At 49.5% G+C, this 12304-nt stretch overlaps 2 non-coding genes across 2 annotated transcripts; both read right to left on the bottom strand.

Annotated features, from left to right (window-relative positions):
• Nucleotides 1–542: 542 nt before the first annotated feature.
• On the bottom strand, nucleotides 543–614 carry Trnae-uuc (transfer RNA glutamic acid (anticodon UUC)). Its single transcript has one exon. It is a non-coding gene; the product is annotated as a tRNA-Glu (tRNA).
• A 7795-nt stretch (nucleotides 615–8409) lies between these two features.
• Nucleotides 8410–8481, bottom strand: Trnap-cgg (transfer RNA proline (anticodon CGG)). Its single transcript has one exon. It is a non-coding gene; the product is annotated as a tRNA-Pro (tRNA).
• Between the last annotated feature and the right edge of the window lie 3823 nt (nucleotides 8482–12304).

Raw genomic sequence — 12304 nt, 5'->3', positions numbered from 1 at the left:
ATAAAAATAGATATTTGTTGTTTCTTGTTATTCTTTCATGTTTGTTTTTTACACTGCGAGTTCAACATTATTTGCCTAACTTTACCGGACCACGCGTTTTGGGCTTTTAAACGTGCCATGATCATGCACCGACACTTTTCTTATTCTCCGTCACTTCCTTTGAGTGTCGAGAAAACGTTCGGTAACAGAGCTTGAACACAAACGAATGAACGCAGAAGAGAAGCAGAGACATAGACGTTGATAAGATAAATAATAAATAAATAAATAAATAAATAAATAAATAATAAATAAATAAATAAATAATAAATAAATAAATAAATAAATAAATAAATAAATAAATACCAAACCCTATTGGGGTTCGGATGGAAAGCGTAGATTAGGTCTGTTGCTTTGTCGAAGGTGGCTGGCTTCAGCGTAGGAGAACGTAGAACAGAAATATACACCTGCCCACAGGCAGCGCATACGGATGAAATCAAAGCGCTTTGAAATTTGCAGGCAAAAAAAAAAAAAAAAAAAAAAATCCACAGTAAGACCACATACACTTCCGACGCCGGGAATCGAACCCGGGCCTTCTGGGTGAAAGCCAGATATCCTAGCCACTAGACCACGCCGGAACACGTGCAGAGGAGCTCAGTAGCAGATGCAGACTCAGCGCTGTTGCTAAAGCAGTTGCGCTCGTGCTTTTGATCGGCACGCGCTCGTGCCACTGCTCCCGCGTCCGTCGTCGTCTTCTGCCACAGCTGGCTGCGTTGCCGCTCATCATTCCTGCGTAGAATGCCTTTTCTGTCGTCGTAATGGGGAGGCCGCGTTTATGGGCAGTATGAGCCATTCATTGTCTTACGTTACGGACAGATTTAATTTTAAAGCAATTTAATTTCCAAGAATCGCAAGCGGCAATGGGCGGGCGATTGCTGCTAACCACGCCGCCGAGCAAACTCGAGACATCGAACGCGAGCGACAACGGCGGACTGCGGGCATACCGTCAGTGACGTCGTTCTCTCCGTCGCAGCGGAACGTGTGTGTAACCTCTATAAGAACACAAAGACGTAACCTATAATTGAGAAATACTTTAATCAACGGTCGGGATTAACCCAGTGATAAACACCGGGGCCGCACGTTTCAGCTTCGCTGGTTAACCATCTGTACAGCGTGCTTGGGCGGTGACTTTTTCTATTGAAAATATGTGAGTTAAGTCAAAAGACGTGGAACAAAGGCACAGAAAATGCGATCTCTGACTTGTATATCCGAAAATGTAATTCATATCGTGTTAGCGAAGGAAGTTCCTACTTGTGGAGGCCAATGGCAACTTTTTCATCTTTTTCCTTATTTTTCTTTCTTTTTTTTAAAGCGAGAAACAGTCATCGAGCTATGAATTGTGCCAGTCAGAGATTTTTGCTCTCTATCGCTGGTCATAAAAATTAATCGAGACCAACTGAAATCGCAAGTTCGGCTACTTGACCAATCTATTTCGGTCAAGTCGACATATTTACGGCGACAGCAATGAATATTTCCACGTTTCACCCCCCCCCCCCCCCCCCCCCCCCCAGAAAAAAAACAACATATATCCGCCCCTTTACCCTCCATTCTGTCTTTTGTTTTTCTGCCTATATAGCATCGCTATATGTGTGAGGCTGTCGTGAGATTATATCTATCTCTTCAGACTGCCGTCTGCAATGCAGAACCTTCTCGCAAAACAATTAATGCAAAAAGCTATCCCCCCCTCCCCTGGAAAGCGGAAACACCATTAAAAGGGAAAAGCCTCAGTTTCTCCCGATAGGCGAAGCATCGATTGCGATAGCAAACTAGTGAACAGCTATACGAAGCAAGGAAAGTAGTTTTGTCGGCCGTGTAAACTTGTAAACATAGGCATACTAAATAAATTAACAAGCATGGTGTCCGCGCGCACAAGCAACCATGAACGCATCTTACTTGATGACTGCGGAAACTCGCTGTCAAAACGCTGTAGTGAGTAAGCGCGGGAGCAGCAGCAGCGAGCGAATAGACCTTCGTCCCGTCGCTCGCATCAAGCGAACTAATACCCCTGTCAAGCGGGCAAGTTAAGTGCACTTACGGAGAGTGTCACTCGGTTTAAGTGCACTTTGCCAAATCTAAACGTCGCAAGTGGAGTGTCACTCGCGGAAGAGTGTATTCCGGTCGAAAGTGCGTTCACGGAACGCACTTTGCTGGCCGAGTGCGTAGCCTCGCCGCCAGCGGTTTCAATGGTACGAAATGTAATGTATAAAAAAAGGACGCAGAAGTTCATTTTAGTGGTTGAACAGCTCTTACGCACAAATAATAGCCTAAAAGGCACTCATATTCTGTTCTAGCAGGATCAAATGCCGTCTCATCGCATGCCGCTAAGGTGCTATGTCGTCCTGGATTGCCTAGGCATTTTTCTTGGCCGGCATTGACTTGCCACACTCTTATAATAAAAAATCTTTTCGTTTTTGTTGAAAAAACATAGATTAAGTTTGTTTTTATTAATAATACAACGTAAACCAATCACTTTTTAGAAGTACTTTTCTTTTATTGCGATAGCAATTATATGGACACTTCAACCGGATTTCTGCCCTCGGCGTCGCCGTCGCCGTCGCCGTGAGGTTCCCTATAGATAAAATCTTCGTCGCGCGCCGTATGCCCGAGCGGAAGCGTGCGGGGACGCGCGCTATCACGGAGAGCGAACGCACTCAATCTCCCACGCCCAAGCAATGACGCGGGAAGCCAGCGTCGGAGGGAGTGGGGGGGGGGGGCACTTCTACTCTGCCAACAACCGCGCTCGTCGCTCGCTCGCACCGTCGCTTATCTCCACACGGCTCTGTCCTTTATGCGCCGTGCATTCGCCGCTCAGTTTCCGTTGAAGCGATAGCCCGCACGTACCTTCGCCCGCTGCTGCGGCGTATGCGCTTGCTGCCAGCGTTTTGACAGTCGTTGTCTGCAGTCATTCAGTGTGATCTATTCATGTTTGTTTGTGCGCGCTCACACCACGCTTGTTCAATCAGTTAGTAATAGTCGGGCCACATTTTCCAACGCACGCTACACATGCAATGCTGCCCGGATCGGCAGTGCAGCGCTACAGGTGTGTCCCTTCGCACGCGCTGCCCACGGGACGCGCTTCTCATCAACACCGCCGTTTCACACGCGCCTTCTCGTGGTCATCGAGTCTCTCTTCATGTCGGTCTACTTACGCCGCAGCACACCTGCTTACTTAATCAGCTCATGTTTACTACAATTCATATTGCTACCAAAGCCGCTCACCTTACTTCGTATGACATTGCTGTGTTGCTATCGCATTCATTGCTTCGCACTTAGGGCGAAACTGTGACATTTTTTAAAATCTACATCTTCACAAAACGCGCTCGTAGTCTGTCGCCATTTTTTTTTGTTACTGCGAATGCGCTTCGTTTTCCTGTTTAGAACCACTTAGCCTTAAGTGTCACTCAAAGTCCCGAAGTACACTCCCCGTAAGTGCACTCAACTTGCCTGCTTGACAGGCGTATAAGTCGCGAAAACACAGCGCAGGGAGATAGGACACTGCCCCCGTCGCAGATGGCTTTCCAAGATACAGCCACCCGGGCGGGAGCGCACAGCGTAGTACGCGGCTTCCCAGTGTTGCCAGGTCCGACGAGGCAGCGTAGCCAAAAGCTAGAAAAATTTGTAGCCCAAATGTAGCCAAACAGAAAAAAAGTGCAAAATATTTCTTAGACAAATATAGCCATTTTTTATTTGCAATTTTATTTGTGCACATATTTTCACACTCGACTACGGCAGTCCTTTTTTCCACAACCCGTCGTAACAAAATGTCCGTGCCGCCGTGACGGTCGGCCCCTTACATCAACAACAGAGACATCATGCTTGCACAGAACACTGTTTGGTTGGCGCCGGAAGCTCTCAAGTTCCAGCGAATCGCTGCAGAGGGCGAATCAGTGCTTTTATTTTATGACAGATAGTACTAAGTTATTTTTAGTTATTTACAGTAATATCACCTGCGAACTCTGCTTTTTGGCTGTCGTGAGCGCAAAATAATGTTTAGCGTCATTGATCTCTCACGTTATCTCCGCCTACGGCGTAGAAGTTCAGGTGTCCAGCGTTCTGCACCGGCCGGCTTATTTTTGATGAGCTAAAACAAGTCTTTCGCGCTATGATATCTCACGTTATTTGTCTCATCGTCCTATCTTGTTTTCTAGTTTTTTTTTTTAAATTAACTTGGCCCGGATTAGCTGGGACACACACTACCTATATAGTATCAATTTACATCAACCTGGCCGCCATCTTAGGTCTCAAGCACGCCAAGAACATGCGTTTAGAAAAGGTACAGGCAACAGATGCCACTCACTATCTGAATCGGTGTAAGCAGAGCTTTAAAAGATTACTGCGCAAACCGGCACACTGGTGTAAGAAGCGCGCAGTCGTTTTCGGCGACGAGCACATCCCGAAATTGCTCGAAATGGTAAAAGACGCGACGGCGCACAAAGAGCAATGGTAAACAACAAATTGATAACAGTGGTAATGCTGCGAAAACCGGTTACTGTAAAAAAAAAAGAAAAAAAAAACATGTTGATGGCTAATAAAGTTTTAGAAAGGGGCCCCTAAAATTTGGGGCCCCACAGAGCTTTGCGGGTGCTAGCGTTGGGGCATGCAGGAATGAAGAGTTTTGGAATAGGCGTTTTGCGTTTGCGGATAGCGTGTTGCGTTTGCAGCGTCACTACTGTTATGAATATTAAAATAAAATATACTATTTTATGAAGAAAAGTAATTTAGATTTTCGTATTCTCGCCTTTAATTACAATTTAGAACTTATTCTATTAACAGCATGCAACTTGTAGCGCTTAGTTTTGAGCACGTGGTTTTGAGTAACCAACTTTACGCACCTTCACCCAGCCAAGTCAATCCGTGATAGGCCTACGAGCCATAAAATCGACATTTGAATTCGGAATCAGCGGCGTATAATTAATCAATCTTCATTACACATGTTAGTTGAGATAAAGCGATAACCACACTCCTTCTAGCTTACGAACTTCACGCGTCCACGAATCGAGCCCAGTTTTGTGCTAGGTTAGAGCCGTCGCTTCGATGGGCGCCGCCATGTTTGTTGACGAAAGCTTTTGGGGTAGCTTCTGGGGCACCCGCTAAATCGATGAAATAGCGTACCCGACGCAAAACAAAAACACAGTTTCCGTCTTGCGCATGCGCAGTGGCTTCGACGCTATTTCTTTGGGGCCCCAATACGTTTGAAGCCCGTATTCTAAATCTCTAATAATTGCTGGGGTTTTACGTGCCAAAACCATGATATCACTGGGAGGCATGACGCAGTGGGGGATTCCGGATTAATTTTGGTCACCTCGAGTTCTTTAACGTACACCTAAGTACACGGGTGTTCCTGCATTTCGCCTTGATCGAAATGCAGCCGCCGTGGCCGGGAATCAAACCCGCGTCATTGAGCCAGCAGCACGACACCGCACAAGCTATGCTAACAAGGTGGGTGAAGTTCATGTGACGTGGTGCACTGAAGTCATCGTGGAAAACATGTTTCGATATTGGCAGAATGAGTATCTGCATCCACGACGTTACGGACAAACCATCTAGAGTAAAAGCATCAGAACCCACCTTTGTCTCGGGGTCTTGCTCCCATTCTTTTTTATACGTTCTCGCATGCTTGGCCTACTTCCCCATGTTTGGATTCTTCTCCCTGAGGAGGATCCGATCTTACGTCCAACCTATCGAAATTAATTTCGAATCTAAGCACGAAGAAAACTTCATCTAGCTGGAAAAGGAAAATGGCAGTAAAGCTTCGCGCCAGAAACGTGGAATAGGTTGCAAGCTGTACCCGGCGCGATACTTCATCCGGAAGACATGGCGATGAACCCACAGGAGCGTTTCATCCACCCGTGCTTCCCTTCTTTCATGTCGGCGCCACGATCGCCCGACGGCCCCGACCCTATGTTACTGCTCTCCCTTCCTGAGCATAGCCATGTTAGTACAGTGTACTGTGAAAAGCCCACTACTGCCAGGTTCATCCCGATGCCCGGGGATCTGGTGCATAACGGTCAAGCGGGGTGTAAGTTTAAGTGCATCAAAGATCAAAGCCACCGGCTCCGACAACAGCGCCGAGAGTGAAGGAAAGGCGGGGGGGGGGGGGGGGGTCATTTCGCGCTAGCACACGCGCACAGCCACGCGGCCGGCTCCGCCAGCTAAAACACAGTCTTCGAGATTTGCTTCTACCCGATCAGAACCAACTCTGGAGCGTGGATTAGGGCGCCACTTATAGCTCACACAAAGCCAAGTCACAGATTTTCAGTAGCCCAAATATAGCCACATAGCCAACTAGTACAAGTCGACGCCAAAAAAATGTTCCCGTAGCCCAATTTGGCTATATATAGCCAAACCTGGCAACACTGCGGCTTCCCCCCTCCTTACCCTACCCCGGAGCCAGCCCGGCAGGCGCGCGCGGTCGCTTGGGCGGAACGAAGTAAAACGGACCCCCCGATTGAGCCCCGATTGAGACTCCGATTGAGACCCCAATTGAGCCGCGATCGCCGGCTCACCCTCGCACGCTTTCACTTGCACGTAGAGCATACGGCGCGCGGCGACGATTTTAGCGCCCATAGAGGCCAACCTCCATGGAGCAAAATAACGACGAACTTTCGGCGGCGGCTGCTCGGCGACGGCCGCCCGCCGCCCTACGTCAAAAAAATGACTGATCGCCGTCTCCAGGGCAGATATTCGCCGCCCAGCGAACCGCCGCCGCCGGAAGTCGTCACGCGCGGCGGAGAGCGTGGACCAATCGGACCACAGCACAGAGGTTGACTTCCGTCGGTCGCCCGTCGACGGGAGTTTTGGTTGTGGACGCTTGGCTACGCTTCGGCTATTTGCTATCTTCGTTACAAACGCTCGTTTTCCAGCGCTATTTCACCTCCTTGTTGGTTGTTCTGCCTCGATATTCTAGTGAATAATATGTGGTCACTGCTTGTTTTGTGTACTCTATGTAGTTAGAGGCTTCGCTTCCCGATGACGTTTTGCCCATGCATACCCGCAACATGTTGCCTTGCGTACCGCCGTGTTTTGGAAAGACGTTTGATTGAAGTTTGCAGGGTGTAGTTCACTGGCACATCCGAGAAAAACGCGAGCTGAAGCATCGCGTAGGTGCGGCATATGAGCGGCTCGCTACTTTAAGAGACAAAAGAGCCTTCTCGCAAGCCACGTATACGTAAAACATGGCGGCCGACCCCGCTGCCCACTTCGAATTGATTTTGGCGTGGCTTTTGTAGAATTCGCTTCGTTCGTAGCAAATTACTACGTAAACGGCTTTCGCTTAGTCTCAGGCCGCTTTGACGACAGTGTATTATGGATAACCTTGTGGAGTTTTTGAGATCGCTTCTCGTTTCAAACGACACGAAGCCTAACGAGGGAAACCTTCGAGATATGTCAGCGCCACCTACCGATGAAGTCAAGAGATAGGCGTGACGATGGCATATGACCTCTGAGATTGGAAGATCTCGCAGGCCAACTAAAACTGCAATAAACGTGCGCTGCTTAGCGTACTCTGTACTATAGCGCATAGCGTACGCTTTATAGTTGCGTACGCTAAACTAAAACTGTCTAATAGCTTTCCATGTTTCCTCGATGGCAGGGCAGGCTCGAAGGCGGAAGCTGACGGGAGAAAAACTCAGCCAGCGGAGAGAGCCGTAAACAAACACAGGGTGACAGACGAGGGATAAGCATCGGCGAAATACCGACGTGCTGCGTATTCACAAAAAAAAAAAAAAAGAAAAAAAAACAGTGACAGTCTAAATAGATTCCGGCTAACAGCAAACACTTATTGTACGCACTTTTTCATATCAGGTGCCTTATTTTACGCTTAAAAACGTTGATTTAGGCGCTGTTTTGCCTTCTGCTTTCATTCGCCAACATCGCTGTCGTAGCCTATCTCGTCTGGCCACAATGACTCCTCGCGGGCAGCGTCGACCGCATGGGCGGCGGCGTTCGCCGGCTCTTGGTTGCATGGAGAGTGGTTTTGACGAATTCGCGACGGCGCTTCGCGCTGGATTTTTCGTCACGTGAAATTAGTCGCGAAAGTTCGCTGCATGGAAAGCTCGCTGCATGGAAAGTTCGCTGCACGGCGACGTAGACGCCGCTGGCAGAAATGTGCCTGGAGTGTCCATATGACTGCAATGGCAATAAAGATTTTGGCAATGGCAAACAAGGTTGCAGACCGTTGCGCGAGCAAACATGGAGAAGTTGCGGCCACTCTCATGAACCCTTTCGACAAACGAGCCGACAACAACTGATGTTCGCCGTGCATTTACACCTTCGTGATATCTTGACGGGCTGCAGAAAAGGAAGAGGACAAATAATATGAATATGCGGCTTTGGTCACATTCGGGCCGAGAGCAAAAAAAAAAAAAGAATAGAGGGCTCGTCCGGGATTTGAACCCGGGACCTCTCGCACCCGAAGCGAGAATCATACCCCTAGACCAACGAGCCGACAACGACTCACGTTCATGGAGTGTTCACACCTTCCTGATATCTTGACGGGCTTCCGAAAAGGCAGAGGACAAAGACTACGAATATCCGACTTTGGTCGCTTTCGGGCTGAGAGCGAAAAAAAAGTTGTGGGCTCGTGCGGGATTTCAATCCGGAACGTCTCACACCCAAAGCAAGAATCCTACCCCTAGACGAACGACCTTTTTTTTTTCTTTATTACCATCTTGGTACATAACACAAAGCAACGCAAACAGAACACCAACATATTTTACAAGTAAAGGATGCGAGCGGTGATCTGTCCAGCTCACACCAAAGGTTTAAAAGTGTTTTAGTTGAACAAGGTCGTCCATTATTGGTAGCCGCTATGGTTGTTCCTTTTGGGCCTTAAACCCATTTGTTATATAAGACACGCTCTCTACAAAATACTCTCATGTGGGGAGAACAGCCTCATCTACTTGCCTGAATGTCATTAGGTTTTTTTCCCATACACTGTGTAAGCTGATATGCATAAACATGTCCCACGGCACTTCGTCTACGCTATCTCCCGGTATAAATCGTATGGAGTAAGACGTTTTTGGAAGCCTCTTCTTTAATGTTGATTCCAAGACGTCCCAATGAAATACAGAGTCTGTGCAGGGAAGAAACATGTGGTGTATTGTCTCCGGTTTTGTGCTGACTAGACAGTTTGTGGACCACGGTACAAATAATCCTTCCTCTTAAAGCCATGACTCCACAGGCAATGTGCCAGTTTGTAGCTGAAAGAAGAATGTTTTCATCGAGGGCCGCCCAGACATCATCTTAACTCTCTGCAGGACATTTTTTTTCCAGCCGGCACAGTATATATGGAACGGTACACAGGTACAAGCAATATTGTCAAGCAGCCGTTACCCAAGCGCGCACGAGGACTCAGCGAAAGGAAGACGATGAAGGCGCCATATTGCCTGTTGTACAGAGGTCAACATACTTCTCTACAACGCGCGAACCATGTTCTCAGGACTGCGCTGGCGATTTAGGAAGATGAAATGTGGCCAAAATTCGGCTGTATGTGAGGTTGCGTGATTAAATTTACCGAAGCTTCCATTTATTTACGCGTATATAGGCTCCTGTAAATACACATTTTACCTCTCGCTTTCCTTGTTAAGTTTTGGTGGAGGTGCCGGGTCACGCCACGACAACACGAAACTCCGCAGTGTTTGCGACTCCTCGTGCTACCGGTCGTGCGACCGGTACATTTACTGGAACTGGCAATGGCGGCGAAATGCAAGAACGACCGTGTGCTTGCGTTGTAGTGCACGTTAAAGAACCCCAGGTGGTCAAAATTATACCGGAGCCCTCCACTACAGCGTGCCTCATAATCAGAACTGGTTTTGGCACGTAAAGCCCCAGAAAGAAGTCGACGTAGACGACTGGTTGAACTGGTATGAACGCGTCAGTGCCTCCAACCGCTGGGACCCGATGTTGATGCTGGCAAACCTTGTATTCTACCTGCAAGGCACAGCTTGCGTGTGGTACGACACGCACGAAGTGGAGCTCACAAGCTGGGACATTTCCCAGCAGAAGCTTCGGGATCTTTTCGGTCAGGCAGATGGTCGACAGCGTGCCGCGAAACAAGAACTCGCCTCTCGAGTGCAAATCACTACCGAATACTACAGCGACTACATTCAGGATATTTTGGCCCTTTGTCGGAAGGTCGATGAGAAGATGTCGGAATCGGACAAGGTTGGCCACATATTGAAAGAAATTGCTGAAGATGCTTTACGCGTCACAGTGGCTGACGTTACTGCAGAGTGTCAGCGGTTTGAGCAATCGAAGAGTCACCGCATCCAGTCGAGGTTCGTCCGGTTGCCTAACTCCGCCGCCACTTCTTGCGAGGACCTTCCGCTGCCTCGCCAAGGTCCTCCAACAGAAGACGAAGTGCGCATCATTCGACGCGAGATAGAGGTCGCTTCACCTACTGCTTTTCATAGTCGCAAACCCGAATCTCGACCAAGCATTGCGCTAATTCAAGCGGTTGTGCGCCAGGAGTTGGAGGACACTGGTGTTAGGCCTGTTGGTGCATTCAGTCGTGCGGCCGTGGACCCGTCGACCCCGGGAGCCCACTTATCGCCGTTATCGCGACCCAGCAGAGTGGCGTACACATGATGACAGGCCGATCTGCTTCTACTGCTGAGGGATTGGCTACGTTGCTCGCCACTGCCGCAATCGGACGTATCCACCATATCGGTCCTTCCTGACCAACAGCCGCCAGGATTCCAAATACCCAACATTTGGGGAGGGCTCTGAAGTGCATCATAATGACGCGACCTTGCCGGCACAGAGTTCCAGCCGTTCCCCGTCGCCACGTCATCGTTGGTCACGCTCCCCACTAATTCGTCGGTCCCCATCGCCCAATTCTGCTGGACGCTTCGCGGAAAACTAAAAGATGCAGCACCCGGAGGGGCCGCTGCATCGCCTGCCCGATCTGAAAATTCTCTTTTGACCTTGCCCACAACTGGAAACCTCTTGGACGTTGAAGTAGACGGTGTGAAAGTGTCGGCGCTGATTGACACAGGCGCACATATATCAGTAATGAGTTCGCACCTTTGTCATTGTCTCCGCAAAGTGCTCACGCCTGCTACTTCGATTACCGTACGAGTCGCCGACGGCAGTACACCTCCCGTCGTTGCAATGTGCACCGCCCATGTAAGCATCGCTGGACACAACGCCACAGTTTTGTTCGTCGTCCTGGACCAGTGCACTTACGAAGTAGTCCTTCGCAATGATTTCCTGTCGTCCCACTCAGCCCTCATTGATTGTGCCGCCGGTCTCCTACAGTTGGAACTCATGATGCCCCAAGATGCCACCGATGAACCATTCGCACATTTGTGCTCCGTCGAATTTGTTCGGCTGATGCCGAAAGCCTCTACATACGTTACCTTGTCACCGAGCCCACGGGTACCTGACGGCGACTACGTACTATCACCGACGCTAGACGTGATCCTTACGCGCAACGTAGCCCTGCCGCATGCAGCTGGGACGGTTGCTGATAACCGCACGTACGTTCCTCTTTTGAACTTCGGCACCATTCCACAAATCTTACCGCAAGGTATCAGTCTGGCGAGGGTCTGCCCATCAGTCTGGCGAGGGTATAAGGCCACAGTGACGCGAGTGCTGGGACCCCAGCTTCAATGGGTCTTCAGCCATGACCTCGGAGGGGAACCTCGACGCTTCGGGCAACCGGGCAGCTGGTCACCCTCATGTCGGATCTTCCAGCGGCGGAGGAGTCTGTTGTGTCCCGAATCGGCAGGGCGCATTCTTTGGTTGTTTCCATCGAGGCAGGCCCTTTCATCAGCGTCGCCCAGACGGCGACAGTGCCCGACACTGACGGTGACGGGCGAACAAGCGCCCCAAATCGGCAGTGCGCATTCTTTGGGTGTCGCCCCCGAGGCAGCCCCTTTCATCAGCGCCGTCCAGACGACGACAGCGTCCGACACCGACCATGACAAGCTGACCGTTACGGAGATGCCACGGATTGATGCGAGAAGCCAACTTCGAGGAATTACTTCGGAGGGAACGGCGACAATCTCGGTTTCCCAGATGGCCACGCAGTTGCAGCCAATGCGAGGGCGATGATGCAACATTAGAGGCGGAGTTCTGTGAACAATACAACCCCTCTGATTGCCCGCAACAATGTCATCAGATTCCCTAGTCGGGTCAACTAGGGAAGACGACTGCTTTATAAGCGGACACATTTGGTTCAGTGGGTGTGTTCTGACGTGTCCTGATGCGAACTGAGACGTTTAATATGCTCCTAATGGAGTAGGCTTCGTACCAGGGGCCAGTG

The sequence above is a fragment of the Dermacentor silvarum genome, chromosome 1 (genome assembly GCF_013339745.2).
Source record: "Dermacentor silvarum isolate Dsil-2018 chromosome 1, BIME_Dsil_1.4, whole genome shotgun sequence".
Taxonomy (NCBI): Eukaryota; Metazoa; Arthropoda; class Arachnida; order Ixodida; family Ixodidae; genus Dermacentor; species Dermacentor silvarum.
This window is presented reverse-complemented; position numbering and strand designations above follow the sequence as displayed.